Consider the following 14,495-nt stretch of genomic DNA (forward strand, 5'->3'; position numbering starts at 1 on the left):
GTGAATACCTTCATGATTAGGTGGGCTATATGAAATGTTTTTCTAACCACTTTGGCCACGTGGTTGTCGAATGAGAGATTGCTATCAACTTGGGTCCCCAGGTCCCTTATCACTTCTAAAGTACTTAATGGGCTACCACCTATGTGGTAATTTGTGGGCACATAGATTTTGCCAAAGGGGATGACTATACACTTTTTTGCATTTAGCTTGAGGACATGGCTCTGGCACCAGTTGTCTGTTTCTATGAGGCCCTTTTGTAGGATGCTTGTGTCAGCTGGAGGGTCGATTATGGCACCCAGTTTGCAGTCATCTGCAAACTTCTTCAGCCACAGTCCTTCTGTGTTGGCCTGTACCTCTGAGAAATATATACCAAACAAGGGAGGTCCCAGGACTGAGCCTTGTGGGATGCCACTTGTAGCTGGTTTGGAGTCTGACATGGCTCCAGCATTTCTGACCATGTGGGTTCTGTCATTGAGCCAGTTTGCAACCCATCTAGTGACATAGGTGTTTATATTGAAGCTGGTGAGCTTATCTATAATGACCAAGTGGGGTATTGCATGGGAGGCTTTTGCAAGGTCCAGGTAGGCTATGTGGACCACCTTCCCCTCATCAATGGCCTTGGTGACTGTTTCAAATGACTCAACCAGGTTTAAGAGGCAGGATCTGCCCTTAACAAAGCCAAACTGGGTAGGATCCAGTGTCTGTAGGTCCCCAATATCTTTATTTCTGAGGTCCATGATGATCCTTTCCATAGCTTTGCAGACCAAGCTAGTCAGGCTTCTGGGGTGATAGTTTGCAGTATCCATTGAGACACCACCTTTGTGGGAGGGACCACTGTTGCTGTACACTGCTCTTTGGGTACATATCCTGTGGTAAGGCTGAGATTGAGCAGTGGTTTTATGTTTGTGTTCAATTCTTCTTGGGTTCATGTTGGACACAGCCCAGAACCCCATCTGGTCCCATTGATGCTGTGTGTTTTGCTTTGGAGAGGCTGGCTGTTACCTGAGCATCTGAGATGTCAGGGACCAGCACTCTGTTGTGATAGATATTTGCCCTTTTGGTGGGGGGGGGGGTTGCACTGAACCTGTCAGCTCAGATGTTGGCAATGTCTGTGGGTTTGGTGTATTGTTTGTCATTTTGGACTAATTCTGAGCATATCTGGGAATTCCCACCCAGGTTCCTACCATAAGTAAAGAAAGCCTTGTGATTATCCTTAGTGTCCTGTACAATTTTTATCTCAAAGCTGGCCTTAGACGATTTTATGTGTGGCCGTAGTTTTTTAATAATACTGATTCGGAGATGCCTTCCCTTTTTGGGATTTTGCTCTATCATATAGTAGCTTCCTTCTTGTATTGTACGGTTTGTTTATGGCTGGGGTCCACCAGACAGGATGCCTGCCTTTGGAGGATTGGATCTTGGTTTTATTTGGGATTGCATGATCCATGCATTCCTGAAAGTGTTCATAGAATGCATTTATAAAGGGTTCTGAGGTCTGGGCCGTATTTTCCACAGGCACAGGGGCTGTGAAGGATTCCACCTCAGTTTTGAGGAGTGTGAAATTTGCTTTAGAGAAAAGTTTTTCACTGTGGTTTTCTGGGCATGGGCTGGGGTTGGGATGTGAATATCCAGTGAGATTACTGTATGGTCTGATCTTACCAGTGAGGGATACACTTCTGATCTTGGGCATAGTTGAAGTCGCCCAATATAATGGTGTTTTGGGAGACCTTCATATTTTCATGTGTTCTCCAGTCAGCCAAGTGTGGTTCCTGGGTTTAGGAGGGTGGTCTGTAGCAGGCTATGAACTGGAAGGTGGTTTTACCCACTGTTAGTTGCACATGGATAGTCTCTGATGCTTCATGCTGTGCCAACAACCTGGGGGTGTGGGTATTTTTGACAAATATTGATACTCAGCCTCCTTTTGTACTTTGTTCTATGTTTTGGGGCTGAAAGCATGGTATGAGGTGTAACCTGTTAGTGCTAGGGTGCTCTTGGGAGCCTTGAACCAGGTTTCTGTTACTGCACAGATATCAACATGCTCCATGCTGAGGAGAGTTTGGAGTGCATGCATCTTGTGGTTTAGACTTCTGGCGTTGAGTAGCATTACTTCTAGTTTCTTATCCCTTGTGATACATATGGAGGAAAGGCCAGGGGTGAGAGTTGAAAGCTGTCCCTAGCGAAGCATCATGTCTTGTCAAGCATGTCATCCCAGGCTGACAGGCATTGGATCCCCTTTGACTGACACCAATACTTAAGCCAATTGTTGCAATTGATCATCTTGTCTTCATATTGTGGCATCATGCTTGGTGAGGGTAGGATGATACTCAAGGTCATCAAGTTTGCATATACTACATGGTGGTAAATGCTGTTTAGCACTACCTTACATTGCTTAACACATGGCAATCATGCCTCAGGTGGTGCTGCAGGGCTGCCTATGTCGGATGCACATACTACACTCCCTGTACATGTTTGAAAGCAGGTTGTGTCAACTTAGGCATCCCTTTCACTATATGTGGGAGTCAGAGAGAGGTATCATTTCCAGGGTTCCTACTGAGCCAGTGTATGTGCTATGCGTTGCCTCTTTGCCAAGGCCAAGGCACACCTCCTTCTGCCTACTGGGGCAGGCTCAGGTTGTTCCTCCTCCCGAGTCACGCTCTGCCTGTGATGGCCTTGGCAATGGTGGGGGCTGTTTGGCCCAGCCCTATGCTAGTCCTGCTGCAGCTGTTTTCGCAGAATCATATTATGTAGCATAGCACATACCATGACAATTTGTGTACATGTAGTTGGTGAGTATTGCAAGGCTCAACCAGATGTGTCAAGGCACCGGAACCGTGACTTGAGCAGCCTAAACACACGCTCGATTACATTTCGTGTTTGTGCGTGTGCCTCATTATGGCATTCCTGTTCAAGTGTGTGTGCGTTTCTGATGGGTGTCATCAGTCACGGCTCCAGTGCATAGCCAGCATCCCCACTAGGTGACCATGTGGGATGTCCCCACTGGCAAATGTCTGGTACAGCTGCGACAGATGCCAGATATGGGAATCATGGCAGCTTCCAGGGCAGCCAGCACACACATTCATTATTATGCCCTGGGTATCACACATGACCTGGCAGTTGATGGAGGGAAAGCCCTTGTGGTTAATGTAGGCCCTACCCCGCTCACCGGCTGGTGCTTTGATGCGTATATGCGTGCAGTCTATTGCACCCACTACCTCAGGGTATTCTGCTATTTGCTGGAAGAGACGCATATTGCTGGCCAATACCTCACGGGAATTGGGGAAATATACATGATCACCGGCATGTGCTGACATGGCATCCAGGAACTGGTGCAGTACCCTGGATGCTGATGCCTGTGATATCCCTATCATATCACCGTTGGTCTCTGGAAGGTACCTGTTGCTAGTATTCTTAGGCCAACACATACCTTGGATTCCACTGGGATGGGTTCCCCTCTGTTGGTTCTGTGTGTGAGGCGTGGCCTGCACAGCTCAACAATTTGCTGCAGAAGGTCTCTGTCCACTCTATAGCACTCCACTATCTCCAGCTCATGTAACCCCCTGGTAGGTGACCCTGGGTCTGTACACTCTTCTCTGTCTCCTCACTGTGGGTTGTCCGGCAGCATTTGCATTGTCACCACCCTCAGCATGTTGCATATGTCACCTTGTAACAGCAATGGCAACCCCTAGCATTTTTTGTCTGAGTGAAGCTTTTTCAGTTTTCACTTCTAGTAGCTTACTCCAGTGTTGCAGTGTCTCTTGAGAGAAACACACTGCACTGTTGTTTGCAGAGTTTCTGGCTGGGCTAGTGTTCTGCCTGTGTAATTGCCTGATTCTGATTGTTTTCACCTGCAAGCGCTGCTAGTACTCCCTGGTAGCTTCAACGATTTGTTGTGCTTCCTTTTTCCTTTCTGTTTCCTCGGGGGCAGCACTGCGCACACAAGCGCAAACACGTGCACACCAGCTCACACGCGCGCACACATGCTTAGACGGACTAAAACTTGCTTATTTGGGTGAAAACGCACACACACCAGTGCATACACGCTTACAGGTCTTTAAACAGCCCTATACATGCTTACTCCAGGTTAAACGCGTGCACTCACACTTCCACGCGCACACTCTGTCTTACTCGGGTTTACGGGCGTGCACATGCGTGCATACCCTCTCAGCAAGAAACTTTGGTATTATCCACAGTATACACCTTCCATTTCTTGGCTTTTCCTGGCCTACCTGTTGACACACCTCTTTCCATGATGTCTAACTGACAGCTAACACATGACACTCTGCTCCAATGAGCTTCACTACTTTCATACATACCCCCTTGTGATGTCACCTATCTCCTACTCTGTTACTCCCCATATCCTACTCCTACACTCCACTGACTGTGCTCATTTGCTATGTAAAAGTGTGATTCATTATCCTAACACTTATTTACATAGGATTGCCTACTAATGCTTGGTTACATGTTTTAGACTGGGCTTCTCCCCTTAGCAACCCCTACTCGGTGGCCATTTTGTCTTCAGCCTGCTATTCCCTTACATTGCAATTTAACAATTTTCATAAATTCCATGTTTGTGGGTTTTAATTTTTATTTTTCTGTTTTTTGTGGCGCAGCCCGTTTGCGTGGCGCTGTGCTACACTTAAACATCGGAAATCGCCGAAAAAAAAAAGTATTTTTATTTTAATTTTGCATCTGGGAACATTTCCAATGGCCATATATTTGGCCATTGGCATGCTTCCTCAACCATATGCAACCTTTATTTGGAGCTGACAAGGCTCCATTGTGCTATTTGCAGAACGGTACTCAGTTGTCAACTGAGTACATTTCTGCAACTAACACGGCTCCTACTCGGACATGTTTGTGCTTCCTGGATCGCAAATTTACCTCATTTGCAGGCTTTTCGGCTGCAAGTGAGGTAATTTGCATATCCCAGCCCTGTCCATGTAAGAGACGTTTTAGGAGCTTTCTTACACGCCCCTACAGGCTGTTCCTGGATCACTCGTCAAACATGATGGCTGCATGGAGTCTAACTCTATTCTTAGACTCAGTGCAAGCCATCGTGAATCCGGCCCTATAATAATGCATTTGTGATGCACACACTGTCACAGCTTGCATTCTGTCTTAATTCTGGCTTTGCAGGACTAAAAATAAAATAGGGGCAGTGATTTCATTGACCACCACTACAGTTTCTGCTTTGATCCTTCCAGCATCAAAATACATGTTCTGCACAGAGACAATAGTCACAGCCTGTATGCATATTGCTTACTCCCTCAGACACATTCGTTTTGCAAAGCCAGAATTACAACAGTAAAAGGCCACAGAATTACAACAGTAAAAGGCCAGTTACTTCATTCTCACACTGACATAATAGTCCCCCATCCCAATAGGCTACCAAAAGTACCTGGCTTGAACCTCTGAAATCAGAGAGCAAAAAAGTAATGTAACTGCATCTTTTACATAATTATCCAGAGGTCAGCACTTTTACTCAGTCCATCTCACTCCATCCAGCTGTAGTCTTAACAGTTAGTAGTGAGGCCAATAATTTCAATTTCAAATAGCCCCACCCCCCACTTAGTTCACCCAAATACAGTTATCTCGCAAAGCCATAATTATGATGATTTAGACAGTAAACAAGGCCAGTCACCTCAATGAATTCACAAACACCCCCCATTACCCAAGTAAAGTAGCTGTTTTTTACCAGTCAGGATTAAAGTACAAATAATAGTAACAGCTGTGTTGCATACTTACAAGCTGTGACTAATGCTTCTGTCAACAAGTACATTTCATGCATTTTACTTTTATTTACTTGAGTTTCCACAATGCAACACAGTTTTATAAAACAAAAATCCATTGTCATTGTCAATGTCCAGGAAGAAAAGCTCAACATATTAAATAAAAATTCAGTATAGAGAATGAACAGATATGAAACATACATGAACTACTCAAGCTTGCTAATTATTGTACATTCATCTTAAAGTACAGACATACTTTTGCAAAGCTAGACTTAAAACAGTAAGCATCAGGGCCATTTGTTCAGTCACACACAGCCCCAACCATAGTATACGACCTGATCTTGTCAGGTTAAAGGCACAAAAAGACACCGTCATGAAGGTGAGTATACCCCCCTCCCCCACATAAAGCTTGTCGATCTTACTTCAGTGAAATCAACATTACTCTTGCGAAGCAAACCAGAACTGCAGCTATTCACACAGTCATTGCCCCCCAGTCCAACTCACTGTCTACCCAGAGAAACTGCTGTCAGCCTACATTGTTTAAGAAAAATAAATCTCCATGATTACATTATTGTATTTCTTTCACATCTCAATAGCCAAGAACTTGCACATGATCTTACAGTCACTGCCACCACCAAGTGAAGTGAGAGAGAGAGAGATATTTTGTGTGTGTGTGTGTGTGTGTGTGTGTGTGTGTGTGTGTTTAATGCTATTGATTTCTGTGGATGTAAACTACAGGCTATTATTTCAGAGACCTATTTCTGGCACACAGATGATACAAAATGCCCCAACAGACATACAAAATACCATCATACTGTAACCATTGTCATAGTCAAGCACTCAAATGCAGTCATTTCCTTATTTTTATGCACAAAATATTTTAAGCAATTATGTAATTTTCCAGAACAGGAGGACGCATATGGAGCAGAACCAGAAAGCTTAAGCAAATCTAAGTTAGTGTACCAGTCCCGGACCAATAAACAGAAATGGTATTCCAGGCATTCCATTTTACATGTACTGAGTCTGATTCTGAAGTACCACAGATACTGATTTAACACAATGTATGGTACGCTGCCTGCTTATTTATTTTTAGATTATTGTAACGTAAGCCAAGCATTCTACCCTAGCTAAAAATGTTAATCTTATGTTTTTCATTTTCTTATAATTTTAGGTGCCCGCAGACAATACTGCCAAAAAAATGGAACTGCAGTGGTCATGCTAATGACACCCCCTGAAATACTAATGCATTTAGACCTCTTGTACTGGGAGAGATGTTAAGTGTACAACAAATAAGAAAAATATAAACATTACTAATACAAGTTTATTTCTTTTAAATATACACACACTAATCCCTCTCTTTATAGTCTTAAACACATTCAGGCCCTTTAAGAAGAAGCACATCAGCAGCTGTTTTAAATAAATTTGTCACAACTGCTTACTGCTGCTGTTATCTAGGAAGTTACAGTAAATATGATCACAACAAAGTACACTAAAAGAAACATGGAACCTTAATCTTAAGTGTAGGTGTGTACCCTGCCCTATCATAAAACTTTTATAATCAGTCCTGTCTTCCTGCTGGGATCAGCAAGGTATTCATTATCTTAGACATTCGTCTCCAATTTTTGTTCAACAGTGTGAAATCATTTTATGACTTAAAATGCCATTTAGTTTGGGCTGCTATTTTAGGGTGGGAATAGAACCCACAGCCTTTTCATCTTTCAGCATCAAATAATGGTAGTTACCTATTTATCCAGCTTTCAACCCTGTGTATAATCTTACAGAAAGGATGCAGAGTACACAAGAAATAAAAGTTGGTGCCATCTGAAGTAGATCTTCCCTGAAAAAGGTCCAAATGAATGTTTAACTAAATAATCTCAGTATTGTTTTGGCAGATGTAGCCTGAAGCTAGCATGATTCACTGGGGTGTATTAAACCACTGCAGTATATAGTTTTAAACCACTGCAGTATATAGTTAATTATTCACTCAGTGTCCTCTTTATTCTTCCCTGTCTTCCTGTTAGGAGTTGTGTGCTATACTATGTGTTAAGAACTTTGGCTTTATCTTTCATTAGGTAGAAATTTTAAGAAAATATAAGTAAATATATTTTTCTGATTTGGGGCTTTCCCCCCAATTCTGTGTTTGCTCTGTCCTTAATTCTGTACATAAAAGTTTAAATGTTTTAAGTGTGGTACTTACTTTTCAGATACATTTAAATGCACTGATAAAATGGTCTTTTCTATATTTATCCAAATGGATTTTTTCCAGATGTTAAAAAAGAAACTGTCAAAAAAAGCTGGACACAAAGTATGTGTTTTCGGCTGATATCTATACCGTGGATATAAAAAGTGAACACACCACTGGTACAGTGCTTGGTTTTTGTGATATAAAAAAAATGTGACCACAATAAATCATTTCAAAATGTTTCCGACCTTTAATGTGACCTATTCAATTGAAAAACAAACAAATCTGTTAGGGGAAAAATATAAAAAATAAAAAAATATATTCCAATAATCTGATTGCATAAGTGTGCAAACTCTAAACTAATACTTTGTGGAACCACCTTCTGATTTAATTACAGCATTCAGTCTTCTTGGGTACACACCTGCCGTCAATTAAAGATGCTGTAACAAGGACTGCTAGTACTTAGTAGATCAGCAAAATCAGCAGGACTCACTTGATTTTACATGAAAGAATAATTGATTGCTATAGTAGCTGAACTTAGATATCCTATTCATATGAGCCTAAACTAAGCATTGTGGTCTCACTATAATAGTTTTATTTCAGAAAAGAAATATAGTTTTAGTCTGGTGGTAGGGGGCTCCTGAGAGCACCCCAGCACTATCAGGTTTTACCTCTTATCATGCGTTCCGGCCCCAAAATCCGGACAATACCAAGAAAGGAGGGGGGGTATCCATATTCATCAAAGACACCCACACCTCAAGACTGGTGGCAACGCACGATGCATCGGAGACCATCCAGGTGCAATTAACCATAGGCAAGACTGCTCTGCAAATTGTAGCATGTTACAGGCCACCCTCACAAACTCAGGAACCTCACATGGCCTTCCTGAAAACACTAGAGGGGATAAATGTATCACCAAACACCATCATACTAGGTGACTTCCTAATATAGACTGGGAACACTACTCAAGCCCAAACACCCTAGCCCAAAAGTTCCTGGAATTCATAAACTCAAATGCCATGGAACAACTAGTCACCATTCCCACAAGAGGAGAAAACATACTTGATCTCATCATCACGAACATGGGAGCACAATGTTCAACACCGGAAGTATACCCCTCACTGGTGAGATCAGATCACAAACTAATCTCGCTGGAGATCCTCATCCCACCCCCACCTGAAATAAAAAAGACCACAGTAAAGAACTTCACAAAGCCGAATTCACACTTCTAAAGACTAGTGTGGTCTCCTTTAAGGGCCCCGAGCCGACGGAAAACAGTACTCAAGCCGCTGAATCACTTACAAATGCCTTCTACCAGCACCTGCAGGACTGCATGGATAAGGCAATCCCAAGCAAAACAAAGACTCTTTGTACCAAAGGCAAGCATCCACTCTGGTGGACCCCAGCCATAAACAAACTCTACAACAAAAGGAGGAAGCTACTACAAGATAGAGCAAAATCCTTAAAAGGTAAGACACCCTTGATCACTATAAGTAAAAACTAAGAGCTCTCATAAAATCATCCAAAGCAAATTTTGAGAGAAAAATAGCTAAAGACTCAAAAGACAATCATAAGGCCTTCTTTAGCTATGTTAGAAACCTGGGAGGAAACTCCCAGATATGCTCAGAACTAGTTCAAAATGATGTGAAGATTACTGATCCTACAGACATTGCCAACATACTGGCTGACAGGTTCAGTGCAAACTTCTCCCCTCCCCAAAAGGAGAGATATCTATACCAAGTGATTGCAGCCCCCAAACATCTCCAACGCCCAAGTGAGAACTGCTCTCTCCAAAGCAAAAACACAGCATCCATGGGACCTGATGGTGTCCCCGGCTGTGTGCTCCACGAACTCAACGAGGAATTAAACCCACAGCTAGGACAGCTGTTTAATCATAGTCTTACCTCTGGATATGTACCCAGGAGTGGCGCACTGCAACTGTGGTCCCACTTCACAAAGGCGGTGCCTCCACCGACCCTGGAAATTACCGTCCCATTAGCTTGACAAGCCTTATCTGCAAAGCCATGGAGAGGATCATAATGGACCTCATAAATAAAGACATAGGAATTTGCAGACTTTGGATCCATCCCAGTTTGGCTTTGTCAAAGGCAGATCATGCCTTCTAAACTTGGTTGACTTTTTCAAACAGTCACCAAAGCCATTGATGAGGAAAGGCAGTCCATACAGCCTACCTCGATCTGGCTAAGGCCTTTGATACAATACCCCACTCGGGTATCATTGAAAAACTCATCAGCTTAAATGTTAACCCATACATCACAAGATGGGTTGCAAACTGGCTGAGTGACAGAACCCACAGGGTCAGAGTTGCTGGCGCCATGTCAGACTCAAAGCCTGTCACAAGTGGTGTACCACAGGGCTCAGTCCTGGGCCCACTCTTGTTTGGCATCTACTTTTCCAAGTACAAGCAAACACAGGAGGGTTATGGCTGACAAAGTTTGCAGATGACTGCAAACTGGGCCATAGTAGAAAACACATCTGACACAGATATCCTTCAGAAGGGTCTCACAGAAACGGATAACTGGTGCCAGAGCCATGGCCTAAAGTTAAATGCCAAAAATGCATAGTCATAAAACAAGGTTACTAGCTACCAAATAGGTGGCAATCCACTGAGTACAGAAGAAGTTATCAGGGACCTGGGGACCCAGGTTGATAGTAGTCTGTCATTCGACACCCATGTAGCTAAAGTAGTTAGGAAGACCTTCTACATTGCCCACCTTATCATGAAGGGATTCTCATCTAGATCAAGGGAGGTCATAGTCTCCTATACTCATCACTCATCAGACCAATGATTGAATACAATGCCCCATTCGGAATGTATCTGACCCGACACTTGCAGCAGCTGGAGAGGCCACAAAGTTCCTCACCAAAAGGATAAAGGGTCTCAAACATCTGTCCTATGCTGCCCGACTGAAAGAACTCCAGCTCTATTCAGTGCTCAGAGGTGACCTTTGCCTAACATACAAGGCCATGTCAAACCCAGATTTGATGAATATGCTTCACCTCAAAAATCTAGATCCGTCAGAGCCACAAGGGCGGGAGACTTAAACCTCGACACGGCTATTAATAGGACGTGCTGGAGGGATAGATTCATCACCCAAAGACTCCCTATGCTGTGGAATAAAATCCCGGTATATGTGAGGCAGAGCACCTCGCTGGCCTTGTTCAAGAGAAATCTTGACCAATGGATGGGAGATCGCAGATATACCCCAGGGATTACCTCAGTGTCACTGCTCAACAGAGGCACAGCAAAATAATGGGTATAGTTCCCCATACTAAAGGGGTGGCTTAAGCCACAAAACTATGGGCTAGGCTTGTAAATGCCCTCGGGCAGATAGCCTAGTATGAACCTATGAACCTATGAACCTATATGCATCATAAATGAGGCATGTTGCTTGCTATACTGAGACCTCATTTACAAAAAGGACTTGCTTTCTAGGGAAAAGGAAGCTGTAAACCTGTAGCTACACAACACACAGACATAACTAAAGAAACTAAAAACTACCACTAGCCCCTGACTGCTACTCACTGAATTCATAAAAGCAGCTGCCATCTGAATAGCTTGTTCATACTTCTAACTTGGAAACAAACAGTTCTGCTGTGCATACTTAGTGTAGGAAAAACAGTGTTACTAGGTTAAAAGGAGAGTGTCTCATCTAAGTTATGTACCTAGCACCAAAAACGTAAATCAGTGAACCCCGACTTGTCAAAAAAACGAAAGTTAAATTAGCTCACTGATAAAATGAGTATCACGTCCCAACAGTCCATAATCAGCATAAATCTCTATTTTTAATCTACGAACTAGTAGATGAAAGCGCTTAACATTTGTGAAAAATAAAGAGATTTATGCTGATTATGGACTGTTGGGATGTGACACTCATTTTATCAGTCAGCTAATGTAACTTTCTGTTTTTTGATAAGTTATGTGCCTCTGAAAGCACATTCTTTTTTGGTCCTTTCAAGACACTTGAAACAATAGCTGCTGTAGCATGTATGCATTCTTTCATGCCTGCTATACTCTCAAAGATTCAGTGTGCTATTTTGCAGAGATTAGTATCTGACCTGTCCTCGACAGAACATTTCAGGATAAATGGCAGGCTCACACTGCACAGATATAGCAGAAAACAAAATTAAACTTGTGTGATAGAGGAAAGATATTTGGAAACAGAAAAAAAATGTTGCAGATGATTGAGCCAGACAAACTATACAAACTATATGATGCACAAGCAGTTTTCCTGGAATGATATTGTGGACAAATGTTTCCTGGAATTTGTTGAAACTGAGACTGTTTTTGGAACTGTTTATGTGCAGAAATCTGCTGATACTAAAACTGAGAATGATTTTGGTAAAAGTGGTACTCCATAAAGTGCATCAGGCAACACAGTCACATGAATGGATAAATAAGTGAGTTTGGCAGTTGGCGCAGTGCACTCAGGCTGTGAGCTGTAGGTCATGTGGTGCAAGGTTTGAGTCCTTCAGCCCTTATTTGCCTATTGTGTGGCATTGAAGTCAGTTAACCAGCCATTGCTTCTAAGTTTCCCTGAAAAAGGATTATGGTCACACTTGACTAACAAATGGGCATGATTAAGGGACTGTATGACAAAACATTGTAGATAAGAATGGTTTAATAATTGTGAAGATAGTAAGCAAGGTAACCCCCCCCCCATTGTGAAACAAGTTAATCTACTATATCTGACTCTTTTATAGAAGATGGGATGGCACATTTCTTACTGCAACATTAGACTTAGAAGCAGACATTTGTGTGTCAAGCAATATATTATAAATTGATAAGTATTCTGATAAAGTTTCTAGCTTATCAGATTTCTTGCAAGTACTTTGAAATACCCATTTTCTTAGAAAACTAGAAATAGATCTTTCAAATCAGTCAGCAGCTAGAATTTCCCAAATGTTCACTTTACTACTGCTATCAAGTTCTAACTCTAACTATAAAGGTGTTTTATTGGCATTACAGTGAGCACAGACCATGGGTACTGTGATTACCATTTGTACCTAGAAAAGCAGCACAGAGAAAACATTGCTGGCTCTATGTCACAGTAAAAGAAATTCATACAACAGCACTTTTTTTTGTGAATGAATCAGTATTGCACTGGGTGTTTCACAATTTACACAACTCGTACTTTTCAAGTATCTTCTTTCATCTTTTCCATTCCAAACAAAAACAATTTACCCGTACACATACTGCCATTCAAAATATTAAGAAAAACAACAGTGCACCACTGTGAACCAACAGTGATAACAATAAGTGTGACCACAAAATGAAAGTGATGCAGTCACCAGTTTAGAAAAAAATACAGTTTAGAAAAAAATATATATTTCACGTAGTAATCATCAGCAAAAGGAATTCTTTATAACATAGCAGAACCCATGCTATTCATGATTTCTAAAATGTATTTTTTTTTTATTTATTGTTTTTGCTGACTGGAAAAGTCTGACTAGGTAGAAAATCCTTTTTCAGCCAAGGGAAAAAAGCTCCACAAAATAGAGAAAAGGTGGCATGTATGCATGCATACATACATACATACGTACATAGTGTGATGAATCATTCCAGCATGTGACAATGAGAAAAAAAAAACAATGATTGTTTGAGCATACAATAGCGAGAAAACAAAACATTGATATGATGTAAATGAATAGTTATTATCATACAAAAACATTCTAATCCAGGTAATACAAGGATATAAAAAAATAATCCAAAGGGTAGATCAGAATGAGTATTTACACTAACAAGGTTTAGATCAATAGTCTTTTCATAACAGTAGGATAGTGGTACGGCTACACGTTAGTTCAGCATTGGAGAAGACAGGTCATGCCTGCTCATCCTGTTTGAGTTCTTCATTAAGGATAATAAAGCCATGCATAAGGAACTACACTGTATACTGCTTACTTGGACCTTGCCAAGTACTTCAGTACTACCTCCCATGTTGAGCTTATTAACAAATGCTTCCATCTGAAAACAAGCCCATGCACATAACCCATACCATTAAGATGGGGGTATTTAATCTAGACAGAAAGACATCACCAAGGGACTCTGTACTGGGTCCTTCACCTCTTTTGTATATACTTCTCTGAAATAAAGTGATATTAAGGGACTGAATTTGCTGATTGCAAACTATAGATATTTATCAAATCATACTCTGCTGCTCAAATTCTCCAGCAAAGACTGGATCAAACAAATGTTTGACATAGTAATTGTGAGTTTACCCTCAGTGCCAACAAAAGCAGTATAGTTTCTTTTGGCAACTTGACCATAATTACTGTTTACTATATAGACAGCATCCAGCATCCAACATTAGTCTGACATGATCATTAAAGACTTCAGTACCTGTGATGATAACAAACTCCCCTTTTACCACCACATTTCTGTGGTGATTAAGAAATCCTTCTATGTTGCACAGCTCATCCTGTCTGATATCTCCACAAGCCAAGGTCAATAGAAGTTAAAGCGCCAGTTTATTCATCCCTTATTACTTAATAGTTATTAGACCCAGGGCCATGATTGAATGTAATGCCTCCTCTGTCATGTACCTCACAAGCACTAGATAAGTTTC

This window comes from Protopterus annectens, chromosome 1.part1, assembly GCF_019279795.1.
Source record: "Protopterus annectens isolate FY-2018-M chromosome 1.part1, PAN1.0, whole genome shotgun sequence".
Taxonomy (NCBI): domain Eukaryota; kingdom Metazoa; phylum Chordata; order Ceratodontiformes; family Protopteridae; genus Protopterus; species Protopterus annectens.